General features: G+C 34.3%; 1 protein-coding gene across 3 annotated transcripts in view; it reads left to right on the top strand.

Annotated features, from left to right (window-relative positions):
• Ypel (Yippee-like) overlaps nt 1-22,788 on the top strand; it is a 180,474-nt gene that overhangs the window by 63,327 nt on the left and 94,359 nt on the right. The gene's annotated exons all lie outside the window — the stretch shown is intronic.

The following is a 22,788-nucleotide window of genomic DNA, read 5'->3' as shown; positions in this document are numbered from 1 at the left end:
AGAACGTAGAAACAGATTTCCACTTGCTCAAAAAATGGTTTGACCAAAGGCTCTTGACAGTGAATTTGGAAAAAACTAATTCTCTTCTTTTTAGCTGCAATCTATCCAATGATTGTCCATTTGAAACTCTTGATGTCGAACAAGGAAAAACAATAAAAGTAGATTCCCTGAGAGAAATCAAATACTTAGATAGAAACTCAAGGTGGGACTCTCATATAAAATATACAGTGAAAAAACTACAAACAATGCTTCACAACTTCCGTTCCTTTAACAATTACTTACCTCACAAAGAACTTATTCAATTATATAGTTCCCTAGTAGAGAGCCATTTGAGATATGGTATAACCGCATGGGAATCAGCTCTGCGTGTACACCTCAATCCGTTAGAGGTATTACAAAAGAGATTCATGAAGTTGATCATGTCTAGAAATTCACGTTTCTCATCAGATCTCCTGTATAAAGAGGGTGAAGTTATGGATATGAGACAATATCCTACTGTTAAAAAGTCAATATCACAAAGAGCATATTCTTCCATAGCAACTAAATTATTTAACACCGTACCTCACAATATGAAAAATTCTTATTCCAAGCCAATATTCAAAAAACAAATAAGAAAACACATTCTCGAAAAAGGTAGACACTTTTTAAAAAATCTGTTAGAGTGAAATAAGTTAGTCTTAGTCAAATTTATCCCAAAGTTGTATCATACTGTATTGTAAGTAGCATAACTTTATCCATATTGCCTAAGATTTTATCTATTTGTACATTAATATTTTATTCTTATAGAACGTGTGATATTTGTCTAAGGTTTTAGCTATTTTTCTTACTTTTTGTTTGTCTAGTATTTAATCGGCCTATTTTACCTCAAGCCGAAATATAATTTGCTTAAGTATAACATCAAATTCACACAATTTAATAAAATGTTTTGTAGTTTCTACTCCATGAAGGCCATACATATTTTTATACAAATATTTATGTACTTACATATTCTTTATGACTTCTTGCGAAACAAGAGCTCTGCTCTTATCGCCAAACCACTTTGTTCACATATTTTGTTTTAATTGTACTCTAATCTGTATACGTTGTGAATAAAGTATTATTATTATCATTATTATTATCATCTCTGTTATATAAAGACTTATCAGGGTGAACTTGAAGTTTGCACGTTCTACAATTTCACAATATTCAATTTCTTCCAGTCTCTGAAAGGTGAAAATGTCCAAAAGGCCAATAAAAACATTGCACCAAAACTTTTCAGAATTTTTGCATGGAACGAGCTATTTAAGTTTCTAGCTAATGGAATACCCGGTATTTAGAAAGTTCCTCAATTACATCAAACTTCGTTTCACTCCATCGAAAGCTTACATTAGTTTGATTGGATGTCGAGTCAAAATAATCTTAGTATTCAATTATGTACTTCGAAATATACTTGACTTCGTCTGAATTCCACAATCGATTGTGATAACTCGTTGAACTTGCGATTCAATTAATACGGTTTGAATTCATTTAGATATTACCTTACTTCATTAAGCTCCGTCTCGTTCTAGACATTTTTTTTATCATCTTTTTTGTTTTCCTTTCTCTCTATATTTCGTCTGTAAGAGACGTTTTTATACCAATTCATTCCAGGCATAGCTAATTCCACTGTATTTTTTTTTAATTCCATGTAATTTTTTGAATTACCGCAACCCTATAATCATTATTAATTATGGAAGTGATGAAGATATATCTTTCAAAATTCCTCCAACTATGTTGTCAGCATCAGGAGGTCCTACATGGGCTGAAAAGTCTTATAGAATTCACCGCGTTTTCAGTTACTACTAACCTTCAAAAGAAAGCAGAAGAAATTTCATGATATTCTAATCATACGTTTGTGATATATAGAAGTACTAAAGTATATAATCTTTTTCCTACCATTCTAAAAAATAGCACAGATATCATAAAGTTCCGAAGTACAGTTAAAGATCTTTCAATCAATAAAGCGTATTTTTCGTTCTATGAATTCTACCATGATGACCTGTATATTCTACTTGATTTTTCAATGTTCACCTAAACTCATCTGTCTTCTCAATGTTTTATTTGTGAAATTGCCATGTTTGTATTTTTTATATTTTATGTCATGTATTTCATTTTGTACTTTTTATATTTTATGACATGCATTTAATTTTTTTACAAGACTTTGTCAATAAGATACTAATCTTCCGACAATAAAGCATATATTGATTGATTGAGTTATTGTGCTAAGAGTGACACTACATTTGTTATTTTCAAAACGATGGATGAAACACAATTTGTGTTTCAATTTTACATTGCTTCTGGATGGGAAAAGAACCGTTCAAGCGAAGCAGTGGCTTGAAATGTGTTATAAGGACTCCGCTCCATCAGAAACAGCAATTAAACGTAGGTTTGCTGACTTGAAACGTGGTCGTAGAGACTCCGATGATGCAGAACGCCGTTGACGTCCAAATGAGGCACTAACACCAGAAAACATTAAAAAAAAATTCACAAAATAGTTCTCAATGATCGAAAAGTGAAGTTGCGTGAGTTAGCTGACATTATAAATATATCAAAAGAACGTGTTGGCTATTTATTGTATGAGCGTTTGATTATGAGAAAGCTCTGTTCTAAATGGGTGCCGCGCGAGCTTACTGTTGACCAAAAACAAGCACGTCTTGATGATTTTAAGCAGTGTTTAGCGTTCAATCATAACAAACCCGAATTTTTGCATCGATAGGTGACAGTAGATGAAACATGGATCCATTACTTCACTCCGAAATCAAAATAAGTTGCTGCTATGGCCAAACAAATAAATGGGCAGGGGCACGCTCTCTCAAAAGGCAGTCATGACATTGCCTTCAAATGATTGTAATCATATGGAAGAGAACTTTAACATGAGTAAGACATCCATACCAGCTTTTTAATGCCAACCCCCCCTTCCCTTCTTCATCATCATTCATATCGGCACTTCGTAACAAGATTCTTCCAATAATTGAAGAGTAGAACCAATCAGGTATAAGAGCAGTCCGCCGTCAAATGAGGACAAGCGCACTAGAGACCAATAATCGAAAGAACCAAAAGAAAGGCCACTAACCCTACTCACATAGAACTGAGAGCAATGCCACCTTAAAGAAATTTGTTCAAACTAACCACTCATATATCAAGAAGCACTAAAATAGAATTAAGAACACAAAGTAACCAGTTCTAATCTAACCCCGCCCATGCAGAGGCAAAAGCCTATAGAAGGGCCCCTATATACTATTTTACCTACAAATTGTTATATCTAGTGTATGACAGCAATTAATAAATGTCTTCCGTTGAATCGACCATTTTCAGTTTGTGCAACGCAGCAAGGTAGATCACTTCGACCGTTGCCGCATCGCCTTTGATAATGTCTTCCGCAGTAACAGACGAAACGTCAGGTATAAAATCGTCTACGGCTGTGAAAGCCTACAAACCATGATTCATACTTTTACTTCTCACTAATTCACCACAATTAGCCTCGTAAATGGGGCGTTATTTTGATTTCATTACGTTGCTTTCTCCTGTAATTTTTTTAATAAACATAATTCAAACAAAACTTGCAACATTGCCATTTTATTGAAATCGTAAATGATTGAAACAAAATCATTTTATGTGTAATGTGACCTAAATACTAAGATTTAATTTGTTTTATTGCACTGTTCTATAATTAGCTAATAGACCATTGGATTGTATATCCGAGTGTTTCATGTCATAAACTACGCGGAAAAATGCCAGACTTTGTTATTTTTATGGGAAAACATAATGGACTCAGTACTGAGTCCATTCGATCATTTGATTAGGGTAAACAAAATTGAAAAGTCTCATAACTACTTCAGGAAGGTAATTTTGGGTGTAATTTATGTGTAAAAAAATTTGCGCAGTGTGACGTCTTACTTTGTTCAGCTTCAGTATATTCATCACAACAATATACAGTCTGTAAAAGCTAAATGGAATAAATTCATTATTTTGGTTACGGTACATATTAAAAAAAAACCTAAACACGTCAAATGTAAATTGTAATTTCACATTCTTCAACTTAAAAATGCTACCCCCACCTTCAACCCCCAATTTCTTAAATGGGAAGTAGAGGTATGTGATATATCGTTTGAAAGGTCTCTTCATTCTCTATTCAAAAATGTTACCGCTTTCAAGTTTATTGCAACAATTAAGATAAAATAAAAATTGAAATCATGTGGTTACCGAAATTCAATAAAATACACTAAAAAACTAAAATGAAATGCAAAACGTAATGAAATGTAGAATACAAAAAAAACTATGGATGTTGTTAACATAGTAATGTTCAAAATGTTCACCGCGAACGTCTTGGCAACATCTTAATCTCAAATAAAACTGTCTTCTAACGTTATTTATCATATCAGGTGTGACCAACCTAATAGCAAGCGTTATTCGTTCTTTTAAGTCATTCAAATCTGAATGTTAAGTTTTGTACACATTACTTTTCACATATCCCCATAAAAATAAATCTTACGATGAAAGATTAGCTGATCGCGCTGACCATTCAATCGATCCTCGACTCCCTATCTACCGATTGGGAAATGCTGTAACGAGGTATTGCCGGACATTAACTTGGTAATGTGGTGGTGCTCCATCCTGCTGAAACCATATTCACTGGAACCTGAGGGTTTCCTGGGTCAGGATATAAATTTTGCTAAACTTGTAATGACATCATTTTGTAGTAGTGCCAAATAATTATCGCCATTCAAGTTGTCCTCAATGAAAAAGAAACCAATGATATGGTTTCCTACAATCTCTGTCCAAACATTAACCTCTTGAGGGTATTGCGTGTGTTTTCTCTCATCCAGTGAGGATTTTGCATTGACCAGTAGCGGCAATTTTGCCGATTAGCATGACCGTTAAGGGACAAACTACACTAATCAGAAAACATAACGTCATCTAATTGGATAGTGATAGTGTTCTCTAACATGTCCATCAATTGGTCACAAAAGTAAGTTTTTCTATCAAAATCGTCTTCCTTGAGCTCTTGAGTAGTTATCGTTTTATAGGGATGCATTTTATTTTCTTTTAATATGTTAACTATCGATGTATGCTAACATTGAATGTAGTGGATGCATGTCTACTCGATGTACGTGGGTTTTCCTCAAACTCAAGCATCACATCTAATTTGAGTTCATCATTCATTGCATTGGCAGCTGTTTTTTTATCTGCCCCACATGACCAAGCTCGAGAAATTGCTTCTCTATTTTGCTTATTGTTCCTTGAGATATGGGCGGTAAATTAGGAAATTTCTCAGGAAATAGGCGAGCTACTTCCTGTTGTGTTCAAGTTTTATCTCCGTAACCAATCATTTGTTATTTTATGCATTTCCGTTAATCTAACCATTTGTCAGACTGGAAGTTGACGAACTTTAAACTTAAATTAAAACGCTGACAACTAATGTTGTAACATACAAAACAAGTTGACAAGGCCTTTCAAACTTACTTTGCCACGGAAATAAATTACAGTTTTTTAAATGATACCATCTAAAAAGAACATTGCTATGGTTTTTTCTTACTTTCTTATCATCAATACTTCAACATGAAATAAGTTTTGAGTATACTGCAATGAGTTTTGAGTGTATTTTATGGAATTTTGGTAACCACATGATTTTAATTTATTTTATCTTGATTGTTGCAAGAAACTTGAAATCGGTAACATTTTTGAATAGAGAATGAAGGGACCTTACAAACGTTATTTCACAAGCATATTCCTCCCATTTAAAAAAATGGGGGTTGTACCTGGGCTATTCACCCATTTTTTCCATGATATGAATGCAGTTAGAACGATTATTTGTCGAATGAAAAATGAAAAATATTTACTTTTCGTAGAAAATAACAGTATAATTCAGTTTATTCACAGGAGAATTGTTTGATCAATCTTACTGAGGTATATTAATTGTCGTTTTTGAGTCATTCATATTTGATAAGCAAGTTCAAACAATGAACGTTTCAATGTTGTACCACTTATTTCAAATAAATCCTTCATAACATTCAGTAAAACTTCAATGGAAAACAAATTTCGAAAAAATACAGTGTGCGGCACCGAAAACGAAACAGACCTCTTACTTGATGAAAAACAAAAACAATATCCATAATAATAATCATACATTTTATAGACTGAAAATGTTATTAAGACACGTTTCAGTACACGGTAGCTTCATCAGTTATGCTGGTCCATCTGATGGAGCAACCGAGTAGTGAAACGGGACTTGAATACAATTTATAGTATGAAAATTGTATAAGTATTATTATGGATAAACGAATATCTACAAGATACAATTGTTGAGGAAAAAATGCAGAAATGTCGATTTTCAATTTTAGGTGTACATATTTCTATTATAACCTTAACTGTCATACATCCTAGCTCACTTATAAATAAGGATTTGAAAGTAACACTTTGGCATCCTTTTGCGGAAAAATAATTGTTCCGTATTTTAAATTATGATACTTCATTTTATAAATAATGTGAACAATTCAAAAAGACAACAAAAATTGAAAAATATATATATTGTAAGAACCCAAAAAATGGAACAGCATTCATAATTTTAATCATTTCATATTATATCAATTCACAATAGACTCTCGAACTATTGTACATTAACTAAGTGTAAGTTAGTTTCGAAACTTCCAACATTTTGCAGCAGTTCTAGTTTGGTTTACATTGTTTTTTCCGCAATATAGTGCCACAATGAACAGTTACGTAGTGAATAGTCACATGGATGAAGTCCGTGTTCAATAGATTTTTCAATGATGTCTGACACTTAGTCTTTCCTTATTTAAATTTTAAGGCTAATGGTCACCAAGGGCGAGGGAGGAAGTATGAAGTAATTTTCAGCATTTTTTTTTCAACAAATGTGTCTTGAAGATATTTGATCTGTTTCGTTCTCGGTATCGCACACTGTATATAAAATTGCACTCTCGGTTCTCTCTCTAAAGTACAATATGAAACAGTTCGACATTTCATATAATTACTTCACTAATTTGCTTTCCTACCTATTGCTGTCATATCGTCAATTGACATCATAAACTGATTGCTTTTGGCAACTGTGTCCTCATTTATGAGTTGCCGAAAGTCATTACAAACATGTCGAATAGAATTCGAAGCGTTCCCCGACCTTTCCGCCACGATTTGTTTCTACACAAATGACATTCTGACCATGTTGTACGATGTTCATAGTTGGTGTTGGAAGAAGCAGATGTCTGTAAATCCCAGCAAAACTGTGATAGCCCTATTCACCAGTAATAGCAATCTGGATGACTTAAAACTTCTTTTCAATAAAATATTGGATGGTAGCCGTTCCTACGTTACAATACACTTCATGGTGTTAGTTTGAAAATGTCCTTATAGGACGAAACTTCAGTAATGTTAGTTACAAATAAAGCGGTAAAAAACATTGAAAGTTTAATTTCTCGTTTTGAATTTATAATTATTTCTTTCAATTGTGAAGTTATGCCATTTACAGCAGCTGTAATATATTGGGTGAAGGAATGGTACGATAAAAACGTCACTCAAATCGCTCACTTGGAAAAAGGATACCTTTGACTGTCCTGATGGTGATATCGAAGGAGCTGCGGAAAATCTAGAGGCCTAGGCTCAAAACAAATACATTGCATATACAGTGTGGTGATATCGAAGGAGCTGCGGAAAATCTAGAAGCCTAGGCTCAAAACAAATACATTGCATATACAGTGTGTCCCAGCTAAAACTTGTCACCCCCCGCGAACTCGCGAAAAAATTGAAAATCTCTCAAACCCGTCGATTTTTATTTCAAGGAGGAACACTTTCACTAAATACATCATTATTGTGTTGCCAACCCCCTCATCCCCAGCACCCCCTACTTCAGAATTTTCAACGAGACTACTACATTTATGATACATCATTTTGATGGAAATTCAATTCCAAATACATCAGTGCACTGAAATTGAGGATCGATCAAGTGTTGTTTGAGTTTTAATGAAAACTAACTTTTATATTATGTTGTATTTTTATTTTTCATCACCTAAAATGTAATCATTATATGAAAGGTTCAGAATGTGGACCATTGAGTTCCACCATTCCACAGAAGTATAAACGATTTTCGAAATGTCTTAGCACATTTCTCAACATTTCTAGAGTCACTGCACGACACTCCACAACAATTCTCCTACATAGATCATCAAGAGAATATGGCTGTATAATATAAACTTTGGATTTTAAAAGATAAAAAGAAGTCTAATGGTGATGAATCAGGAGGTCTAGCCGACCATTCTATTGTTCCTTGCCTTCCAGTCCATCTCTCTGTGAAATTGACCTCTAAAAATTGACGTAGGTATAGGTGCAACAAAATGGGGAAGAGCTTCATTTTGTTGAAAGGTGTGTTGACCTTCAAGTAAACTATCATCGTGTTCAAGTAACTGAGTGATTCTGGGATCCCAGTTGTATGTAGAAGTTAAAAATACGTTTGTCCATTCCGGTTACCATCAATAAAATATGGACCTACAATATGGTCTCTCAGAATACTAGCCCAATCATTAAATTTCTGGGGAGTTTGTGAATGAGTTTCCCTGTACCATTCGGGATTTACGTCACTTCAGTATCTGCAGCTGTGCCTGTTCACACATGTCCATTTAAATAAAAAGAAGATTCGTCAGAAAAGCACACATTGTGGAGGTAATTATTATCACCAATCAATAATTGACTCTGTACGTCTGTCAGGATCATCTTCATTTAATTCTTGTACATTCTGTATTTTATAAAGATGGAATTTTGCTTCTTTCAGAATTCGATGTACGCTGCTTTTAGAAACTCCAGAAATAGTGTCAAGTTGTCTTAAAGATTGAATGTTGTCCATCACTGCATGTCCTACAACTGCAACAGCGACCCCTTCATTTCTCATGTTTTTTATTCAGCACTGATCCCGACTCCATGAACTTATTCATTCACTGAATCACGTACTGATATGATGTGGTTTTTTCTGGATGAATTTCATTGAAAATTCGAGCCGCTACAAAGGATATTTTCTCTTGTATAGTATAAACCATTTTCGAAAGTTTTCAAATTGTTGAATAAAGTGAATCGGATACATCAATATACCAGAGCTCAAACACAGATATGTGTATACAAAAACACATGGCGACTTTTTTATGAAAACTTCTGTCTCGCCTTCTAAACTATTATTTCTTTCTTACGATGATAATATTTTAGGTAAAACTTCATCAACACTAGATCGACCTCATTTTTAGTACACCGATGTATTTGGGATTGAATTCCCTTCAAAATGATGTTTCACAAATATAGTAGACCCATTGAAAATTCTGAAGTATGGGGTGGTGGGGATAAGGGGGTTAACAACACAGTGATGATTGATACATTTGGTGAAAGTGTTCACCTTTGAAATGGAAATCGACGGGTCTGAGCGATTTTCATTTTTTTTCACGAGTTCGCAGATTAGGTAGGGTGACAAATTTTAGCTGGAAAACACTGTATGTGATGATTATCAGTCAGATTATTTATTATATACGGATCAACTCACTGGCGGTCGAAAGCTTCACAGTGCACGACTCAGGCGAAGTACTCTGAAGTACAAAGAGATGCATGTCTGGCTATCTGCGATGCCATCTGCACCGCACCAGTGGCAGTGGAAATCCTCCCAGACCTACCTCTTCTCCACATGTTTCCGGATAGAGAGGCTAAATGTACAACACACAGAATCGTGCATGTTACTAATTGCAGAAAATGGACCACGATTTTATGCCTCCAATAAGCAACTACGACTTGCAATATACAGTCTTAATCCCAAGTAGGGAGGCTGGTTTCTCTGGAAGGAGCATATATCTGGTGCAGATCCATCTTTGCGGGACAGATATATCAATTTACCTAGGTACCTATGCGATGTCAATCGAAAATCTACGCAATTGATTTATGTAGGGAAGAAATTGGCATAAACCATATTCACACATACATTAATAAAAATATTTTCGGGCAGCCAATTGGCTCTGGGAGCACTTGACTCTGACCGAGCAACGTCCAACGTGAACTGCCAAAAGGGACTCTTCATCAAATTATCTCTGGTCTGGATTTTTGGCCATACTAGCCTGGAAGGTAACGAAACTACTGACTTTTTTGGAAGAAAAGGCGCTACAAGCAGTTACATCAGACCAAAACTTGTCGCTTCGCATCGCATTAGGCTTGACAAACATTCACTGAATACTTGAACTGCAAGAAGGGTTTCAAACTTCCACGAAAAACTACCAGGATTGGTAGTTTAAGAAAATACATGTTAACATCCATAGATACTCCCTTCAGATATAAACCGGAAGGAAGAGCCTGAAACGAATTCAACAAAACCATAAGAGTTTCCAGCTGCCAAACGTTATGGAATGATACTGAATTTGAGCAGATGTAAAACCAACAGTCAAAAAAATGGCAAACACTAACGAAACTAACAAGACAAGAACAAGTGGTGACACATAAATTTCGTATTCCAGGAGAACAACATCCCATTTGTGAAACTCTGATCCTCTCTCCCTAAAAAACATTCTTTTAGGCTGCTAAAAATTCAGTGAAAAGATGAAAAAAATGAAATCTGTTACCAACATTCGAGGTCACCCTTGCCAATGACAGGTTACAGACATATTCTTATGGACTGCTAAAAATTCAGTAAAGAGATGAAGAAAATACAATCTATAAACAACAATAGAGGTCAACCTTGTCAAGGTTACAAACAACTTTATGTTGCTTTTAATAAATAATGATATTTTTGAAACAATATAAATTAGTAACTTCGAGAGTTCGAAAAACGGCTAATAACTACCAATGAAGTTGATGCCGCACAATCAAATTTTAAAAAGGTGTTTCTTATGGTTATTGAATTATATATTCATAAAAAAACTGAAACACTCTTTACTCATTTAGAACCTATACGCAATGCAATACATTGAAAAATGTTGGTGTAAATCTTATTAGAAAAATCACTTTTTCTCTGAAAATGGATCTTGTATCCGTGAGGTGAAGTTCAAAAAAAATATTGCATCGAAAATACTGTTTATGGTTATTTCCATTTTTTAATTTTTATTGAAAGTTTTCAAATTTTCTTTTGTATATTTTACTGGAGAAACTTAAAATCAAAAAAGGATTTTTATAGACAATAATAGCTCTTTTTTTCTTTATTCTTGTTCCTGATGTCATCTTTCAAGTATTTTTTGTACTCCTTCTTCTTTATGCCAAAAAAATGTGAGAAACTTCCAAGGAAAGAAAAAAACAATTAATTTTATAATAAATTATTCACGAAGATGAGTAGATCATGCAGAGGAGTAATTTTCAGACACAAACTAGAAGAAAAATCCCTCTCGAAACAACTACTCTCATAATCAATGAATTACACGAAAGAAAAAGTGCTTTCGAAACAACTACATTTATATGAACATTGAATTACACAAAAACACTTTATCTTATCAAGTTTGTATTGAAAGAGGTAGAATTTTAGTTACATAGAACACTGTCATCCTCAATGGCGGACATCGCTTTTTTGAAATAAAACACCTGTTTAATTTCCGCTTCTGCACAATAATACAAGACGAAGTACTCAGTTCATTCATAACATTACTACTTTATAAAATGCGGTTTTTCTATTGGTTGGGAAAGAAATAAAAAATGTTCGTAAATAAACAATTTAGTTTTATGACAACGTTTCGGACTTTAATAAATCCATCATCAGGATGGATGTCACGAATGAGTTGAATCTATCCATGTCACGGTGACAGTACGTTCATTCGTTTATTTGATTCAATCTTAGCTATAGGAATCTTATTTGAATTGAAAGGGGTATATTTTAAGAGAGATTAATTGGTGGGAAAGAACGGTTTTGGCTTTCTACTCCATCTTTATACCAAAAATGTGGGGAAACTTCCAAAGAAAAGAAGAAAGGAATCCATTTCAAAGTAAACTCTTTACAAAGATGAGTAGATCAATCAAAGAAGTTACATTGTTGTTTGTATTATTCGATGTTCATATATAAGTAGTTATTTCGAAAGTACTTCTTTCGTTTAATTGAATGTTTGTATGAAAATAATTGTTTCGGGAGGCCCTTTTCTTCTGTTTGAGTCTGAAAATAACTGTCTGCATTATCTACACATCTTTGTAATAGGTTTCTTTCTTCCCTTGAGAGTTTCCCACATTTTTGTATAAAGATTGAGAAGTAGAAATCCAAATCCTTCATTTCCCAAAAACTGATCTCTCCTGAAAATATACTCTTAACATTGTTTTTAGTTTTGTAAGTTTTCATTATAAATGTCTCACCTATACCGTCATCATATTCATAAACAATATTTCATTCTTTGCTGCTGCTGGTCAACAACGATCTGTAATTTAATGTATTGTATGACAAGATGGGATTTTCAGCTTATACGAATTTATTGCGAAAATGCAAAAAACATGCACGACAACTTGAACCGTATGATGCACGCGGTACAAGGTTGACAAAAAGTTATGAATACCAGATTCGTATTCAATAAAACACATGATTCGGCAATATCTCTCTAAGAAAGTAATAAATTTGGTGGACAGATTTTTACTCGAAATTTTTATCAGTAAAAACTATTGATTTTCACGCATTGTGCTGACTGTCTAGTGTATGCTGTAGCTACTACATTCCATAAAATTTCATCATCAATATATGATGATGAAATTTCAAATATATTCGTCTGAGAATCAACGATGAATAGACATTAGAGCGATTATCATGAATATGAAGAAGAGTATAAAAAATTTCCATTATTTCTGCTTGTGAAGAAGACACATACTTTTTTTTATTAATACAGGGTCTTTCACGACGAGCGTTCGTTAGGAATATATGGAGAACGATTCAAAATGAAAACTTGAAATTTTATAGCCAAAATGGCCTTCTCAACTAAAATATTTTCAACTTCCGGTTCCGTTATACCGGAAGTTGAGGGCAACTTCCTCATTTCAAATCGAACACCCTGAATTTTATTACATTTTCGAATTTCTCAGCACATTTTAGACCCACTTTATACAACAATGCCTATACTCAAATTTGTTAGTTTTCGAGATATTAATTTTTTTCTGAAAAATTTGAGAGTTACAGCACCACTCCGAAAAAATCATAACTCATAGACAGTAACAGTTGAAAATGTGAAATTTCACAGAATCACACCATAAGCATCAAGTCATGAACAGGTCCATCGAATTTTCGAAAATAATTTACAGGGTAGTCGAAATTTACACCTGAAACATAACATCGAGACAACTGATGAAACACGATTCTTTCAAATGGAAACCATACACTATTCTATTATTTTTGGATACTACGAAAAAAAAAATCAAATTCATGAAGAATGTCCTATACCTAATATACACCCCTGGCAAGATATATCCGATTTTGGGAAATACTCGAAATGTGAATCATTCGAAGTACCAAACCAAGAAAGCTTTGAAAACAAATGAAGTTAAATCAAATATGTCAAAATTTGATGCGATATAATGGACGTGTATTTCGTAATTTCATGTTCGTCTATAAACCGGATTTCAATCAAACATAAGTGGCGTCTCTTTAAATATCACCAGGTTCAAAATCTGAAACCTCACGACTTACCTGCACGAGTAAAATTCTGCGAATAGTTTCTTATTAAGATACAGGAGGACCCTGAGTTCATAAAGAACATGATATAGACAGATGAAGCCAAATTTGCCAAGAATAGTATGTATAACCGCCATAATAATCATTTTTGGGCAGCATAAAATCCAAAGCTCGTTCGCCAGCGCAACTTCCAGGATTCATGGAGTTTTTTGCGCTATAAAGGAAGACCGAATTTTATATTTATATCTTTATGAAGAGAATTTGAATAGCGATAGATATTTGCATATAATTAGGAATGTGGTTGGTAAATCCATAAGGCATGTTTCTGAACAATACCGTTTCAAGTAATGGTATAAGAAGGATGGTGACCCTGGACATAGTACTGATACCGTTGCTGGGTTGTTGAATGGAATGTTCGAAGATCAGTGGCTTTGCTACAATGGGCCATTTAAATTTCCTCCTCGCTCTCCAGACTTGACGCGACTGGATTTCTTAATCTGGAGATATATCAAAGAAAATGTTTATGCAAATCCTGTGAGTGATGAAAAAAAACATGAAACGCAGCGTTCTGAGAGCTTTTAATAATTTGAATCCTGACTCCATACAGAAAGCCACAAATAGTAGTATGCAAAAAAGAATATATTCTTGTTTAGAACAAAATGGCAATGTCTTTGAACATCTATTGAAATGAACCACAATATTATTTGAATTTAAAGAAATTAAGTTAAATTCTAAAATTAAATTAAAATCTAACCTTGAAAAATATAAACAAATTAAATTACTGTATTCGATATCAATAAACAAAGATACAATCTATCTTTCTGATAGTATTTTATTTCAATCCATCCACTTTCATGTTGAGTTACCTTTTACCAACGACAGAGTTAGTATTAGTTCTTTTGTTTTCAAAGCTATCTTGCTTTGGTATTGCTTTGAATGATTTACATTTCAAATATTTCCCAAAATCCGATATATCTTGCGAGGGGTGTATTTTAGGATACGACATTCTTCAGGAATTTGATCTTTTTTTTTCGTAGTATCCAAAAATAATTGAATAGTGTATGGTTTCCATTTGAAAAATTCGTGTTTCATCAGTTTTCTCGATGTTATGTTTTAGGTGGAAATTTCGATCACCCTGTAAATTATTTTCGAAAATTCGATAGACCTGCTCATGACTTGATGCTTAAAAGCGAGTACTCTTTTCAGGTATATATATATATATATATATATATATATATATATATATATATATATATATATATATATATATATATATATATATATATATATATATATATATATATATATATATATATATATATATATGAAATCTGAAGTTTTCACGGATAGGAATATGCTGAACTGGTTTTTCCGGGTATTTGATCCGTGTATGTGATATTATCTCTAATTTCAGAGAAATTAGAGATAATATCTCTAATTTCAGAGAAATTAGAGATAATATCACATACACGGATCAAATACCCGGAAAAACCAGTTCAGCATATATATATATATATATATATATATATATATATATATATATATATATATATATATATATATATATATATATATATATATTCAACGAAAGTCATTTTTTGTGGAGGAAAAAATCAGTTTTTTATCGACCTTTTCATATTTCAAAACTTCTTCTTCTGTCGAAGAAGTAAAGAAATAAGCTCTCAAAAAAGGAATAACTGCGTATATATTCGAATTTTTATCCATTTCTGAAGACGGAGGCAGATTTAAGCCTCCGAAACGTAAAAGATAAGTATAATTTCTTAATAATTTTTTTGATAGGCAAAATTGTGAAATACGACAAGTTACTGATAAATAGAAGATTTTTCTTTGTGAAAAATACTTTGATTTTTACGCAGTAAGTTATCGGGGTAAACTAAAAAGTTTGCCCTTCTACACTTGTATAAAGTTCTCCATTATAATTTATATATATATATATATATATATATATATATATATATATATATATATATATATATATATATATATATATAAAATCTAGAAAGGTTAATGCAGTCAAGCTGCTGGAAAATAATTCCATGAAAATCAAAAAATGAATAGATTAGTACTCTTTGATCATTCCCATATTGATTTCAATTTAAGAGCCACCGGTATACAGCTGTTTCAGCCTATTGGGCATCGTCAGTACCGGGCAGGCGGTACTGACGATGTAGCTTGCGTTTACGCAGCTATTTTTATCAAGTACTTTCTTGGTTTTTTCTCATTTTGTCTTCAATCGAGGACCGCCTGCCCGGTACTGACGATGCCCAATAGGCTGAAACAGCTGTATACCGGTGGCTCTTAAATTGAAATCAATATGGGAATGATCAAAGAGTACTAATCTATTCATTTTTTGATTTTCATGGAATTATTTTCCAGCAGCTTGACTGCATTAACCTTTCTAGATTTCATATCATTTCTAGAAACATGTGGATTCGTTTTCCGATGGCATTTCAGGTTAGCTTCCCAAATTTCTGCTACCGCAGTTGTCGGTTGATTGGTCAAACCACCAACACTGACATAAAAACTTGGCAAGTTGACTTGGGTGTCACACCAATAGGTGGTTCCACTTATGTTTCGCTTGCGTTTACGCAGCTATTTTTATCAAGTACTTTCTTGGTTTTTTCTCATTTTGTCTTCAATCGAGGACCGCCTGCCCGGTACTGACGATGCCCAATAGGCTGAAACAGCTGTATACCGGTGACTCTTAAATTGAAATCAATATGGGAATGATCAAGGAGTACTAATCTATTCATTTTATATATATATATATATATATATATATATATATATATATATATATATATATATATATATATATACATAAGTAAAGGTAAAAATTTAATTTCAGAATATTTTCTTTTACAAAAGTTACATTTCCTTTGTATCAAACGTACAATTATTAAATGTGCATTGCATGAATGTTATGTTCCTTGAACTATTCGGTAGAACAGTCGAATTTTCTTGTGTTGAAATTATATTTTTTTCTGCCATGGACACAACTGTCGTTGTTGTACCTGGTCGCAAATCGGGTGTGGGTGTTATTTCAGCACTGCCAAACGTTCTAAACATTTTATTGGCTATTTTTGTCCTGTGTGCTACCGATTCATCAACATACCCTTCAGCGACCGTTGATGACTTCCAACCGCCATGTTTCTTCAATGCCATCAAGTTTCCCCCAGATTCAACTAAAAGTGTAGCGGACGATCTTCGAAATGAATGACCTGTATATGAATTGACATTTTCAAGTTGAAGAAAATTATCCACCGCTTCTGGTACCTTATAAAACTGATAGCTACCCACATCCTGATTGATACATTTTCCATTGCGATATGCATAAAACAGGCGGCGATTTTTTGCTGCTGCTGGACGAAGGGCTATGTACATTTGGTAAAATTTAATATATTCTTCAGTAACTAAAAATCTCCTGTTTACATCATTCTTTGTTTGCTTGAGTTTCACAAGTAATAACGTTCCCGAATCTTCAATATCATCAAATGTTACATAGCTGATTTCACAAATTCGACAAACTCCTGCAATCCCTTGGCCATTAAATAAACTTCGTCGGGAGCATTATTTAAAAAGTCACTAATATGTGTACTCGTTAATATCGCAGCTTTCTTGGGCGTGTAACCTCTCCCATTTTGTTTCAGAAATGTAATTAGTTTGAAATATTTTGAAATGTCTACATTATTATTGGATTGTAACATACTTTTAATCATTGAATAATTCGACCACACTGTTGATGGCTTTTGGTGTTGTGCCAGTTCCGAAAAATGAGCCAATAGCACCGTCTCCGAAAAAGAACTGCATGTCTTTTTCATCTTCCATTTCATGAATCTTGAATACTCGGTTTCATAAACTTTCCGCGATTTAGCTAGCAATAATTTTTGTGATGATACTTTCGTTGCTTCTACTAACTCCGGTGGAGTCGGAGAAAACTCGGAATTAGACATTTTTCAAAATAACTACTGACCACTAAGTTCGCAATTTTTAAATCGAATCACAAAATTAAATTGACAGATATTTCATTTTTTATTGACTGGTTTCCTAGCAACGCTATAAGTTCAACAGCATACCTGTTTAAAAATTCTAATTTCACATCGATAATTTTCTGACTTTAACATATTGTAATAATATGTTTTTTTCAATATTATTATTATTAGATTGACTGATGCCTCAGCTATACTTGTTTCCTTATAACAGTCAGTCAGTTTGGCGCATGTTTGACAATACAGTCGATCATCACCTGTTAAATCATCATTTTCAGGTGATTTAACAAACAGTAAGCTTTGCACGGACTGGTTATTAGTCATATTAGGAAAAGCTAGATGAAGTTCCAGGAATTCACATAAGTTTTCGATACTTCTTGAACATTTACCACAAAGTAAACAAGTGAGGATTTTTCCAGCAAAAGATTTACAAACACAAGACGAGGTGGGCAGTATGGAATCATTCAGTCCAGAGCGGTCAGGAGTATTGATTTTGCTATTGTGTTGCTCACGAAGAGTATTCAACAAGAACCCCAAGAATTCGAAACAATCCTCTTGTTGTCCTAACGAGTATCTAGTGGACTTCAAAGACTCCAGGAAATCGGTTGGAGGGAAAGATGATACCTTCTTACGAAACTGCAGCTGCATGAACTGGTGTATGAGTTTGATGAATAAGTAGGAAATATTCCCGTTCTCGTTCATCATTAAAACTTCGTTCTTGAAATTCTTCGTCATGAACAACACTTGTAAAATGCTATTCATGTAGCAAGTGTTACCTAAATTATCCAATTCAATTTTCTTCTCTAGATTTTCAGCTATAATATCCCAAGGACATTGATAACTAACGAAATAATTTTATCACAGTTTTCGAAAGCACGTTATTTGGTAACATCCCGACGCCGAAGGCGGAGGGATGTTACCTAAAATAACGTGCTTGAGGAAGTTGTGATAAAATTATGAGTTATTTATCAATGTTCGAGGGATATTCGGTGAGAAAATTTTTTGCAATTCGAACAAAATTATTTATTGAACACACAGTTATTAAAAGAACAATTCGTATAATGATATTCCGTTGATCTTGCTGTATTTGCCTCGGTTACTGCATAGATGTTTCCACGCATACTATTGATTATTTGGTTATGATGTTCCTGATCAATATTCAAATAAGGTTTTATGGAATTTCCATTATTGTGCCCAGTAATTTTCAACAATTGCTGTTCTTGAACTCCACTCTTAGCTAGTTGACTGACTGCAGTTGCTCTATTAGAGTGATTGGTTATTTTCCTCTGTTTCGTATCCAAGCCAATTGCTTCAGCAGAAGATTTCGTCCATCCGTTGATTATATTTCTACCCAGAGGCATATTGTCATACCAGTTATCGCTTCCTGTCTTCCAGTGACGATTTGGCCTTAAAAATAGTCTATTTGTCTTGATATTTGTGCCTCGTTTTGATAATAATTTAATGAATAATCTGACAGGACAAGCATTGTTATCACTATTTTGAACTAACCATTTGCTAGAGGCGCAGTTCTTTGAACCCCCTTGGCAGGTTTTACTGAAAATTGGATTATATTCTATCCTATTAGTTGGAGATCCATTGTTGTCCTTTTCGATATGAAAATAATCAACTAAGCAAGCAGCACCTTCACCACCTCTCCAAGCCAATTCCACCGCTGCTATGTGATAAAATTTGCGTAGAAGTCCTAAAGGGGTATTTTCATCCCAAAAGTTTATAATTTTACTCATTTCATTTGAAGTTAATGGTACTGAGCTTGTTTTGCGTTTAGTGGGATCTGTTTGTAAATTTCTTCGTGCTGCGTCGCGTGCATTCCGCGCTTGTTTGAATGCAACACTTTTAAAGGGGTCTAGCATGATATTATACTCCTTGTAATACTTTTCTTGTAATAATTTGCTTGTTATATTCCATACGGTTTTAACAGTAGCCTCCTTAAACTCTGTGCTATCCTTTTTTCTCATATTAATCGCCCAATCCTTGAGTATTAATGCAAGCTCTTCGAGAGTACGATTTCCATCCAATTCATATTTTCTGGCGTCACAAAACTCCATAAATATTTTCCAAGTGTATTTTTTACTATTGACAGTATTTTTTGGTGTATTTTCTTCAATGATTTTGTCAATTGCCGCATCATTTTGAACACCAAAGCGAGGAAGTGACATTTTCGAAATAAATTGAATTACTGAAATGTCTAACAACTTTATTGTGTTGGTTGCTTAGCAATGTCATGACATAAGTGATAACTACCCGTGAAAACTATCCATGGGTAGTTATCAGTGTAATGATGGTTTCATTGGTTATTTCGACACACATGACTAGAAATAGACAAATTTGATAGGATAATTTTTTTGGCAAAAAATTTTCAGGACAACTATCTACTGATTCGTAAGGAAGAACATGTTTCACAGAATCTCCATAAGAACCGTAAATAACTATTTCCATTATCCCTAGAATCAGCGGCAGCTTAGAAATTGACAGAGTAATAAGTTGATAGTGAAGTTTGAAGAGAGCAAGTGTCAAAAAGATGTTCTAACTAACTTTACATACTCCATGGCTGACGAATTTATAGTTTTGTTACGTTTGAGGCAGGTCAAGGGTGGTTGATGTCGACGAGTCTTAGTACTTGCTTGTAAACATTTTGATGATTTTGATTTGCATGATACGACATGGTGGCAGCGGTGACTCACAATAGTTAAAAGTGAGAGTATCGAATCACGAAAAGTTTTCGAATCTTTTTCGTTTCAATATCGTAGCTCACGTAGTTCAAGAGAATCCATCTTGTGCCAGAGTTGACGGTTGCAGCGAAGCAAAAAGAAAGAGTAGTATGTCTTCCGGACCGATAATAGAACAGGGGTGGCTGTGGTGCCCAAGATAGAAACGTTTGCGAATGTTTCGCCTCCCAGTGAATTAAACATCACCGAGCCACAGGAATGGCCATAATGATTTGAGCGTTTTATGTCAGTGAGTGGTAAATCCTATCTATAGTATGCGTGGACAAGTGTGACACAGTGAGACTATGTTGCGATTATACCAAGCTAAATGAAGGTGTTCTGCGTGCACATTACATCACCCAAAAATAACTCGTGGGGGTTTTCGTTGGAATATTTTTTACGGTATTAGGAAACACATAACTCGACAGTCTGTATAGAATGTTCAAGAGTGAAGCAACGTCAGACAAGACTGTTTACAGTTGGTTTACAGAATTTTATCCTTCAATAGTGATTCAAATGCTGAAACGTGATTATATTTCATGAACCGTTTCACGGGACATGTCGCCACAATTCTTTTAGAGAATCAAAGAATGATGTTCAATAATCTGTTTGCCAAAGGTCTTTGCCAAAACAACCTAAAATATCGTCGATCCGTGGTTCATAATGATTTCAGTACACAGCACATCAAATAATTGTTTATTTGAAGGACAAATACATTGAATGAATGTTTCATTGTGCCTCTTTTCCTGATTTTTCGCCTAACTACTGGTTTTTCCCATATGTATAACAAAAAATGCATGCACAGTACGTTTAACCTCCTCAAGAAGATGTTGAAGCTTTCCAAAAACAGGTTAGGTGCATGGCTCTTCAGCTTCCTGAAACGACGTTCCCTGCAAGTGGCCGTCGATGGATACCTCTCGAATATTTTCACCATCAACGCTGGTGTTTCCCAGGGATACATATTGTCTCCAACCCTCTTTTTATTGTATATCAACTACTTATTGAAAGAAACCAAGAAATCCAATATATTGCTTTGCTGACGACAGCACACTTGTCTCATTCCATTTGGATTACAGGACATCGGCTCCAGAGGCACATCTTCATCGGCAGCAGTAGGTTGCATATCTTAATGAGGATCTAGAAGTGATTTCGAATTGAGGTGAAAGTTCAATTTAATGCCACAAAAGCCCAAGCATCGGTTTTCTCCAAGAAGATAAATGTCTCTGGACCGGATATGATAATGTCAGGTCAGACAATTTCGCTATCTGCTTCGATATGTTTGTTGGGGGTTTAAATGGCCACCAATATGTTTTTGCACAATCACGTCGCTGGAATTGCAAAGGCTGCTTCTCAAAAGCTTGGAATACTGTTCCTAACCAGAAATCTGTACACACCCCAGCAACTTTTGATGCTTTATGAAGTTCATATCAGACCTTCTTTAAAGTATTGTTCTCATGTATGGAGCACTGCCCCCAAACATACCCTGAAGTTGCTGGATTTCATCCAGAAAAAAACCATCCCTCTGATAGGAGACGCGAACATCGCGTGCAACCTTGATCTATTTAAAAAATCTGTTTTTCCGTTAATCAGCTGTCGCCCCCATACGAACGACAACTCTCAGAAGTTGAGAAACTTGTGCGAGCTGGGGACTAACGAGGTCTTACCTTTTAACGTGTGATTCCTAACACGGAACATAGCCTACGGAACATCGGAGAAAGGTTGAAGATTTGTCTCTCTTCTATAGATACTTTCATGGGACGTGTTCAAGTGACTTGACACATTTGATTCCACCAAGAGCGGTACATATCAGAAATACGCGACGGACTGTGGCTGCTTATCGTTTTGAGGTTCAACTCAGTATACCTTGAACTTCACTGTTCAAGAATTCTTTTATCTGGAGAACTGCGTTTATATGGAATAAATCTCCTGAGAACGTTTTTCCAAATGGATTTAACCTCCAGAAATTCAAATCCAATTTGAATGGCTATTTTCACACAGGCACCGCTCTGAGAGCGCCTTAAGGATTTTCCTGTAGTGATTGTGTTTTGTCCTTAAATCAATTTCAGAGTGGGAAATGAGGTATTAAAACTGTTGCGAAAATTGTATTGAACGTATGTAAAAGTGTATCAATTTAAAAGGCGAATATTTTGAAAAACAATAAAACACTTAGTCCCAAAAAGGGTTTTCCTACTTATTGTAAAAACTCAAGTGGTGATAAAGATATACTAACAAATTTGGAAACTAGTCCTAATTGATGGGCAGATAAAATACTTCGTGTAACCTACCCGCTATTTTATATAACGAAATGTTTCACATGGTAGATATTTGAACAGATTTTTTTATTATAGTCAGTAGATAATAGTTTCAATGTCCACATTCATCACTGTACCTGCCGGAAAGTATTTCCGCACTTACCTTCACCTTCCTATTAAAAAAG

The sequence above is a fragment of the Leptinotarsa decemlineata genome, unplaced genomic scaffold (genome assembly GCF_025532065.1).
Source record: "Leptinotarsa decemlineata unplaced genomic scaffold, Ldec_3_MD MMD2_tig00026316_RagTag_RagTag, whole genome shotgun sequence".
Classification (NCBI taxonomy): Eukaryota; Metazoa; Arthropoda; class Insecta; order Coleoptera; family Chrysomelidae; genus Leptinotarsa; species Leptinotarsa decemlineata.
Note: the sequence above shows the minus strand (reverse complement) of the source record. Positions and strands in the feature narration are given on the sequence as shown.